This window comes from Sciurus carolinensis, chromosome 9 (assembly GCF_902686445.1).
Source record: "Sciurus carolinensis chromosome 9, mSciCar1.2, whole genome shotgun sequence".
Lineage (NCBI taxonomy): Eukaryota > Metazoa > Chordata > Mammalia > Rodentia > Sciuridae > Sciurus > Sciurus carolinensis.
In genome coordinates, this window is record NC_062221.1 from 67,431,715 (window position 1) to 67,442,502 (window position 10,788).

At 40.6% G+C, this 10,788-nt stretch overlaps 1 pseudogene; it reads right to left on the bottom strand.

Moving 5' to 3' along the window:
- Window positions 1–8,563: 8,563 nt before the first annotated feature.
- Window positions 8,564–9,278, bottom strand: LOC124992307 (homeobox protein TGIF2-like; annotated as a pseudogene).
- Between the last annotated feature and the right edge of the window lie 1,510 nt (window positions 9,279–10,788).

A 10,788-nucleotide genomic window follows, 5' to 3' on the forward strand; every position in this document is an offset into this window, starting at 1 on the left:
AAAAAAAAGTTGAAAGAATTTACAAATAGAAAGCCTGTGCTACAGAATGTTCTCAACAAAATATTCCATGAGGAGGAAATGAAAAAAACAATGTAGGTCAGCAAAGGGAGGAACTACCTTAGACAAAAACCACTCAAAGAAGAAACCAAGCCAAATTAAAAATGAAAAATAAGCCAAATGACTGGGAATACCAATCATATCTCAATAATAACCCTGAATGTTAATGGCCTAAACTCATCAATCAAAAGACACAGACTGGCAGAATGGATTAAAAAGAAAGACCCAACAATATGCTGCCTGCAAGAGACTCATCTCATAGAAAAAGACATCCACAGACTAAAGGTGAAAGGATGGGAAAAAAACCTACCATGCACATGGACTCAGTAAAAAAGCGGGGGTTTCCATCCGTATATCAGATAAAGTGGACTTCAAGCCAAAGTTAGTCAGAAGGGATAAAGAAGGACATTTCATACTGCTTAAGGGAAACATAAATCAGGAAGACATAATGATAGTAAATATTTATGCCCCAAACAATGGTGGATCCCTGTATATCAAACAAATCCTTCTCAATTTCAGGAATCAAATAGACCACAACATAATAATTCTGGTTGACTTTAACACACCGCTGTCACCACTAGATAGATCTTCCAAACAAAAACCGAACAAAGAAACAATACAACTCAATAACACAATAAATAACCTAGACTTAACAGACATATATAGAATATTCCATTCATCAATGAGCAAATTCACTTTCTTCTCAGCAGCACATGGAACCTTCTCGAAAATAGACCATATGTTATGCCACATAGCAGCCCTTAGGAAATGTAAAAAAATAGAAACACTGCCTTGTGTTCTATCAGATCATAATGAACTGAGAGTAGAAATCAATGACAAAATAAAAAACAGAAATTACTCCAACACCTGGAGACTAAATAACATACTATTGAATGAAACATGGATAACAGAAAACATCAGGGAGGAGATAAAAAAATTCTTAGAGTTCAATGAGAACAATGATACAACATATCAAAATCTCTGGGACACCATGAAAGTGGTACTAAGAGGAAAATTCATTGCATGGAGCACATTCCAGAAAAGAATGAAAAGTCAACAACTAAATGACCTAACATTACAGCTCAAAGCCCTAGAAAAACAAGAACAGAATAACAGCAAAAGTAATAGAAAGCAGGAAATAATTAAAATCAGAGCTGAAATCAATGAAATTGAAGCAAAAGAAATAATTCAAAAAATTGACAGAAAATTTGGTTCTTTGAAAAAGTAAACAAAATAGACAAACCCTGAGCCACACTAACAAACAGAAGGAGAGAGAAAACTCAAATTACTAAAATTCGTGATGAAAAAGGAAATATCACGACAGACACCACCGAGATACATAACATACTGAGAAGGTACTTTGAAAATCTGTATTCCAACAAAATAGAAACTACCCAACATTGACAAATTTCTAGAGACATATGCTCCTCCCAAACTGAACCAGGAGGACATACACAATTTAAACACCAGGGAATTGATAAGCAGCAAAACTGCCTCACCAAGAAACATATATCCTCTGCTTGAAACCGGAGCTATGGAGCGACAAGGAACACAGCCTCCCTCTAGTCCGCCATCTTGGATCTGCCGCCACAATTTAAACAGATCAATATCAAGCAATGAAATAGAAGAAGCCATTAAAAACCTACCATCCAAGAAAAGCCCAGGACTAGACGGATTCTCAGCCGAGTTCTACAAGACCTTCAAAGAAGAACTCATTCCAATACTTTTCAAAGTATTCCAGGAAATAGAAAAGGAGGGTACCCTACCAAACTCATTCTATGAAGCTAATATCACCCTCATACCCAAACCAGGAAAAGACACATCAAGGAAAGAAAAGTTTAGACCAATATCCTTGATGAATATAGATGCAAAGATCCTTAACAAAATATTGGCAAACTGTATCCAAAAGCATGTTAAGAAAATCGTGCACCACGATCAAGCAGGGTTCATCCCTGGAATGCAAGGATGGTTTAACATCCGTAAATCAATAAACATAATCCATCATGTCAATAGACTTAAGGATAAGAATCATATGGTTATTTCAAGTGACACAGAAAAAGCGTTTGACAAAATACAACACCCCTTCATGCTCAAAACACTAGAAAAAATAGGGATAGTAGGAACATACCTGAACATTGTAAAGGCTATTTATGCTAAGCCCATGGCCAACATCATTCTTAATGGAGAAAAACTGAAAGCATTCCCTTTAAAAACGGGAGCAAGACAGGGATGTCCTCTTTCACCACTTCTATTCAACATTGTCCTCGAAACTCTAGCCAGAGCAATCAGACTGACTAAAGAAATTAAAGGGATACGAATAGGAAAAGAGGAACTTAAGCCGTCACTATTTGTTGATGACATGATTCTATATTTAGAGGATCCTAAAAACTCCTCCAGAAAACTTCTAGACCTCATCAATGAATTCAGCAAAATAGCAGGTTATAAAATCAACAAGCATAAATCTAAAGCATTTTTATACGCAAGCAATGAAACATCTGAAAGGGAAATGAGGAAAACAACTCCATTTGCAATAGCCTCAAAAAAAATAAAATACTTGGGAATCAATCTAACAAAAGAGGTGAAAGACCTCTACAATGAGAACTACAGAACACTAAAGAGAGAAATCAAAGAAAACCTTAGAAGATGGAAAGATCTCCCATGTTCTTGGAGAGGCAGAATTAATATTGTGAAAATGGCCATACTACCAAAAGTGCTATACAGATTCAATGCAATTCCAATTAAAATCCCAATGATGTACCTCACAGAAATAGAGCAAGCAATCGTGAAATTCATCTGGAAGAATAAGAAACCCAGAATAGCTAAAACAATCCTTATCAGGAAGAATGAAGCAGGGGGAATCGCAATACCAGAACTTCAACTATACTACAAAGCAATAGTAACAAAAATGGCATGGTATTGGCACCAAAATATACAGGTAGATCAATGGTACAGAATAGAGGACACAGACACAAACCCAAATAAGTACAATTTTCTCATACTAGACAAAGGTGCCAAAAATATGCAACAGAGAAAAGATAGCCTCTTCAACAAATGGTGCTGGGAAAACTGGAAAACCATATGCAACAGAATGAAACTAAACCCCTATCTCTCACCCTGCACAAAACTCAACTCACAATGGATCAAGGACCTTGGAATCAGACCAGAGACCCTGCATCTTATAGAAGAAAAAGTAGGTCCAAATCTTCACCTTCTTGGCATAGGATCAGACTTCCTTAACAGGACTCCCATAGCACAAGAAATAAAAGCAAGAATCAATAACTGGGACAGATGCAAACTAAATAGCTTTCTCTCAGCAAAAGAAACTATCAGCAATGCGAAGAGAGAGCCTACAGAGTGGGAGAATATCTTTGCCACTCATACTTCAGATAGAGCACTAATTTCCAGAATATATAAAGAACTCAAAAAACTCTACATCAAGAATACAAATAGTCCAATCAACAAATGGGCTAAGGATATGAACAGACACTTCACAGAAGATCATCTACAAGCAATCAACAAACATATGAAAAAATGTTCACCATCTTTAGTAATAAGAGAAATGCAAATCAAAACTGCCCTAAGATTCCATCTCACCCCAATTAGAATGGCAATTATCAAGAATACAAGCAACAATAGGTGTTGGTGAGGATGTGGGGAAAAAGGTACACTCATACATTGCTGGTGGGGCTGAAAATTAGTGCAGCCACTCTGGAAAGCAGTGTGGAGATTCCTTAGAAAACTTGGAATGGAACCACCATTTGACCCAGCTATCCCACTCCTCGGCCTATACCCAAAAGACTTAAAATCAACATACTACAGAGATACAGCCACATCAATGTTCAAAGCTGCTCAATTCACAATAGCCAGATTGTGGAACCAACCTAGATGTCCTTCAGTTGATGAACAGATAAAGAAACTGTGGTATATATATACAATGGAATATTACTCAGCCATAAATAATAATATAATTATGGCATTTGCCAGCAAATGGATGAAATTGGAGAATATCATGCTAAGTGAGATAAGCCAATCTCAAGAAACCAAAGGATGAATGATCTTGCTGATAAGCAGATGATGACTCATAATGGGGGGTTGGAGGGGGGCAAGAATGGAGGAAGGAGGGACTGTATAGAGGGAAAAGAGGGATGGGAGGGGTGGGGGGGAAGGAAAAAATAACAGAATGAATCTAACACCATTACCCTATGTAAATGTATGACACGCAAATCATATGCAGTTACTCCATGTACAAACAGAAACAACATGTATCCCATTTGTTTACAATAAAAATAAAAAATAAAAATAAAAAAAGAATTTAGTGCCTGGCATGTTATAAACACATGAACGCCATGTTAATTTATGTAGTCCTATTGTATAAATAAGTTTTAAATTCCTAAAGGCCAAAAACCAAGCACTTAGTTATATACATGGTAGTTAAGAAGAATCACACAACTGTGGGGATTGGATCAGTTTAAGTCAGGTAAGTAAAGTCATTGTATAATTTTCGATCCATTTCAGTGATTACATTTTCTTTTGCCCTTCCACTGCAAGTATCAGGGTTCTTTGTTTACCATCAACAGAAAACAACTCTAGTTAACTTAAGCAGAAAAATTTTTTTTAAAGATTTGAAAGGAAGTGTAAAGAACTAGGTGTAGAATAGGGCAGGACAATGGCAGCCCCACAAGTCCAGGAAGCAAGAATAAGTGATCATTGCCTGCTCCAAGTTCAAAGTCCAGGGAAAGAATTCAGTAACTCCGGTTTGATCTATGCATCCACCCCTGATGAGAGTTAGTGGAAAAAAGTAAAACCTGTTTCCAGTAAAAGTTTTTGTGGGGAAAGTTGTTAACTAAATAGTAAAGAGATGGTTCACTCTGTCTTTTCTCTGGGACAGGAGTTGCCTGGGCACCTGGTGGAAGGTGAGTATTTCTGTCTGGCTGATTCCCTCTTCACCTTTAGTTGTAGGACTGGGGTCTGAAGAGGTATGCTAAGTACAAGTGAGTACTTACAGGTACTTATGACATCAAAGATATTGTTAGGTATCATGTACCCACTGATTATGATGCAATAATGTGGGCATATCAGCTCCATGGTGTTCATACATTACTGTAGCACATTTTTCAAGACCAAGAAATTCCAAACAGTATTTGTAAATTTTCCCTCCTAGAAATGGAACTTAATCTTCTTTCCCTTTGAGGGTGGACTGGAATTAATGATTCACCGAGAATGAGGGGGAGGGGAGAGGGGGAGTGGGGAGAGAGAGAGAGACAGAGAGAGACAGAGAGACAGAGAGAGACAGAGACAGAGAGAGACTACAGTAATATAAGGTGGTAAGATTAGGGAAAACTGAAGTTGGGTACAGGGTACATAAGAACTCAGACTATCTTTTTAACTTTACTGCAGATCTTAATTTCTTCCAAAACAAGAAGTTTACATACTAAAAAAGTATATTTATGTCACAATTAAAATTTGTAAAAATATGATTGGAAAAACTCATAATAAAAAGAAATATATAAAAATACTTGTGGTTCTTTTGAAATGATGAATTATGAAGTGATTTTCCCCTTCAAATCTGCTTACTGAAATATATGGAAATTAATCATCATGTCCCACGAGTCTCGTCCTGTGACAATTTCTCAACCTTTCCTTGTTTTTCATGACCTTGACAGTTTTGAGGAGAATTAGTCTAGTATTTTGTAGAAAGTTCCTCAAGTTGGGTTTGTCTTATGCCTTTCTTATGATTAGACTGGGGGTTTGTGGGTTTCCTAGAGGCTAGGTGAAATTCTTCCTTAAGGAATATATATCTCTTCTTCTCTATTTATTTATGTCATGATAGACTCATCTGTATTTGACATATACTTTTCCTTCATTTTTTCATTTAACATTGAAAGATTTTCCCCGTGACCCTTGTAACCATCTTTTCTCCAAACCCTTAGTGTTCCATTTTTATTGTTTTGCAGCAGAATGCCCAACATAAAATAATTGCAAATACAAAGAGAAACAGGTGGTTAAGTACAAATGGAGACATGATTCTTTTCTTTTAAACAAATAGTTAAACAGAACTAGGAGTTCTACAAGTGTCTGGACTCCAGGCCTGTGTGGTGGTGCCTTACCCAAACTAATGTCATGATCCCCATCCCCACTAATCAATACATGGAATCAGGGTGACAGTGGTGAAACGTGATCACAATGAGCCCCTTTTCAAGAGCCTTCCCCAGTCCTCTACAGACAAGATCTGGCCAGGACAAAAACAACTGGAATTTCTCAAATCTCAATAGTTTATAAAATTTAAGTATTCTACATGGTTCTTTTGGTTCTCTGATAACCATCATTTCATGTTTGCATCTATTTTCAGATATTTTCCATTATTACCTTTTTATTCTTTTTTTTAAAATAAACAAAAACAGAACAATTTTATTTGACAAAAGACAAAAACAAAGTTATTTACAGTAGTTTTTTGCTCAAATAATTCAATGGGACAACTGTGCTTTATCCTCCAGCTTTATCTTACAACCACACCCAAGCAGAGCTGTCCCAGCCGCCGAGGCCCCCTTTACACAAGCAGGGTTGCCAGATAGAGTTCAGCTTGGCTCCCTCGCCCCTCAGCCCTTCCCAGTTCAGAGCACTGTAGGAAAGGAAAATCCCACCCAGCCCGATACACTGAGTCACCTACTACAGGTGTCCTCCATCAGTTCCATCAGAGCTGGGCTCACGGACACTGCTGGGGTGGAAGAGGTGGAAGCACAGCAGCTTCAGCTAACCTCGAAGCTGCCATCTTGACCTTCCCCAACTGGGTCCCACAAGGGTAAAGATGCCCAATTCCCTGCAGCAAAGAGGCCAGAGGGAGGCAGAACAGAGAGCCTAGGAAACTTGCCCATGTACAAAGGGCAAAACTCCCTTTCTGTAAGTAACCTATTCCCATGCCCACTGCAAGAGATGGGCCAAGTCACTCAGGAGAGGTAGGGGAGCCTCCCTGAGGGTGTCAGAGATCTTCTGAGAAAGGACAAAACATATTCCCTTGCCATGCCAAGTCAGTCAACACCCAGGAACCCCGTCCCCTCACACCCAACCTGGTAATATCAGGAACTACAACAGGCCAGGGCTCCTGGCCTGTCTTTTGGCCCAGTAACAATATTATTCAGAACAAAAAATATTTTGGCTGATAAAAACTAGGATTAATGTTTCTTAAGATATATAAAGACGGGGTATACTGCTGTTGAACACTATCAGCAACGAAACAGCAAAATAAAAAGGGTGGGGGGTGAGGACCAAATGTGATGTTGCACTGGGAAACTCAGGCAAGGCCCTTGCGACTCCAGTTTAAAGAAAGGTGAAGCAAAGACAAAGCTACCAGGCCCACTGCAGGAAATTCCCTGCTTCCTCCAGGAATAACTTCCTACCACCTTTGTGGGAAAAACTGCCTGTTCTAGTAGCTAGAAGGGCTTCCTGACCAGCAGATGGCTCACTGCTCCCCAAGTGGAGATGCTGGGAGCTTCTAACATTCTAGTCCCAAGTTCATAAAGGAATTTCAAACCTCAGGCTGCAGGGCAAAGCCTTCAAGAAAAAAGGGAAAAGATGAACAAGGTGCTTAAAAAAAAAAAAAGTCCATTGCTTCAATCTAACTTACTCCCCCACCCCCACCCCAAAACAGTAAAAACAAAAATCTCTGGTTTTATCACCCTTCTCTACTCCATGTCTAGGTTGAGTCAGGTTGTCCTAGCCTCTCCCTTGGCTGTGACTATACCCTTCTGTGCCTGATGCAAAAAGCCAATGCCAAATTTCTTTTTCTGTTCCAAACAGCTTTTTGGTAAACCAAAGGAACAACAGAACAACCATTTGGAATTTCTCATCATGCAGAGATTCTGCTGGTCCCCCAAATAAAAATACTCCTTCCTTGTATGACAACCCCCAGTTGCAGAGGTAGATGATTCCCAGGGGAGGATTAGACTCCATCTTTCATCTTGCAATGTACTCTCATTCTCCACACCTGGGCTAACTGCTGCCATTAATGCAAACCACAGCAAAACAGGGAAAACAAACAGTTTAGCAAAAATCTAAACATTCAACTGGAGTTGGTGCTGTTACACGTGCCGGGTCCCTCTTTTCTTTTGCCCACACTTATGAATTTGGAATGTCCACACCTGGTTTGACAAAGAGGCACAGCTCAGGAGCAGCATGAACCCAGCATAGGTCTGAACTTGGCAGGTTTCCTGAGTCCAGCCTAGGAAAGCAGGCTGGAACAAAGGATCCCAAGGATTCTCTGGAAGAGCAGCAGCACCATGCCTATCTCCGATCTCTTGGTCTCATCACTGAGGAGGACTGGAGACAGTCAGCAGAGGTCCCTGTCAAATGCAGTGATGCCAGCTGGCATCTTCTGGCTGAAGACTTCTGGACAGAGGAGATGATCCGATGCTTGGCAGTGATCCATAGAAAACCCTCTGTAGGGAAGAGAAGAGAACCAGGAACCTGGAACAGCTTGGCTTGAGCCTTGAGCACCCCTGGTGGCAGATGCCTACTTGGGGTTCTCAGAAACTAAAGGGATGGGAGTGTGCAGCAATGGGGGTGCTGGGTCCTGCTGCTTCTGAAGCTCTATCTCAGCAGCCCTCTGCAGTGCCACGTCCACCAGCAGCTGGAAGTTGCTGAAGTCCTCCTTGTCCTGCTCTGGGGGTGTGGGCAGTGGTGTGTTGAAGAGTCCACCTGTGAGGCTTCCAGCCTCAGCCCTGGTCAGCAGGGCAAGTGTACTACCAGGGGTCACTAGGGGCTTGGGGGACTCCAGCTCCCCCTGTGGGAAGGGGGCTGCTGGCTTCTCCCCCTGGCCTGTGTGGAGTGGCATGGAGCACAGAGACAAAGAGAGCACATTGGTGGGAGCAGGTACAGATACAGCCAGCACTGGGGGCTGTTACCACGGGGCAGGGCCACTTCTGCGACTTTACCGCCACGGTGGGAAATGGTGAACTGATTAGGGTCCTTGCCATCCTTCCGAAGCGTGTCTGGAAGAAGCCACCGCCAGGAGTTGATGAACCAGTTACATATCTGCAGCACGGAGAGGTTGGTTTGTCCAGAAAGTCTCAGCTTCTCCTGCTCTGAGGGGTAAGCGTTGTAGCGCTTCAAATACAGCCAGTCCTGGAGGATCTTCACGGATTCCCCTTGGGCAGGTTCCCCCTGCGTTTCCTCTTGCCCGCCAGGGAGAGGAGGCCTTCATCCTCGCCCAGATCACTGTCCGACATGGTGTCTAGGTAGGCCGGACCTCAGGTGAGTTTTTCCTGGCGGCTTTGGGGCCCATGCGGCCTCTGGCAGGGTGCGGGGCATTGGCGGGTCGGGAGGGGGGGGCACGCTCACCTTTTAATTCTTATAATGACACAGCAAATAGTTCTTGAAACAATGTTGTATATATTCTTAATTATATTATTTTATAGTTTGTTATAATATGTATATTTTAATTTTAATTTATTTTTATTGTAAACAAATGGGATACATGTTGTTTCTGATTGTACATGGAGTAACAGCATGCCATTTGTGTAATCATACATTTACATAGGGTAATGATGTTTGATTCATTGTTATTTTTTCCTTCCCCCAACCCCTCCCACCCCTCTTTTCCCTCTATACAGTCCCTCCTTCCTCCATTCTTGCCCCCCTCCCAACCCCCATTATGTGTCATCATCCACTTATCAGTGAGATCATTCGTCCTTTGGTTTTTTGAGATTGGCTTATCTCACTTAGCATGATATTCTCCAATTTCATCCATTTGCCTGAAAAGGCCATAATTTTATTATTCTTCATAGCTGAGTAATATTCATTGTATATATATATACCACAGTTTCTTTATCCATTCATCGATTGAAGGACTTTTAGGTTGGTTCCACGATCTGGCTATTGTGAATTGAGCAGCTATGAACATTGATGTGGCTTTATCTCTGTTATGCTGATTTTAAGTCCTTTGGGTATAGGCCGAGGAGTGGGATTGCTGGGTCAAATGGTGGGTCCATTCCAAGTTTTCTAAGGAATCTCCACACTGCTTTCCAGAGTGGCTGCACTAATTTTCAGCCCCACCAGCAATGTATGAGTGTACCTTTTTCCCCACATTCTCACCAACACCTATTGTTGCTTGTATTCTTGATAATTGCCATTCTAATTGGGGTGAGATGGAATCTTAGGGCAGTTTTGATTTGCATTTCTCTTATTACTAAAGATGGTGAACATTTTTTCATATATTTGTTGATTGCTTGTAGATGATCTTCTGTGAAGTGTCTGTTCATATCCTTAGCCCATTTGTTGATTGGACTATTTGTATTCTTGATGTAGAGTTTTTTGAGTTCTTTATATATTCTGGAAATTAGTGCTCTATCTGAAGTATGAGTGGCAAAGATATTCTCCCACTCTGTAGGCTCTCTCTTCACATTGTTGATAGTTTCCTTTGCTGAGAGAAAGCTATTTAGTTTGAATCTGTCCCAGTTATTGATTCTTGCTTTTATTTCTTGTGCTATGGGAGTCCTGTTAAGGAAGTCTGATCCTATGCCAAGAAGGTGAAGATTTGGACCTACTTTTTCTTCTATAAGATGCAAGGTCTCTGGTCTGATTCCAAGGTCCTTGATCCATTGTGAGTTGAGTTTTGTGCAGGGTGAGAGATAGGGGTTTAGTTTCATTCTGTTGCATATGGTTTTCCAGTTTTCCCAGCACCATTTGTTGAAGAGGCTATCTTTTCTCTGTTGCATATTTTTGGCACCTTTGTCTAGT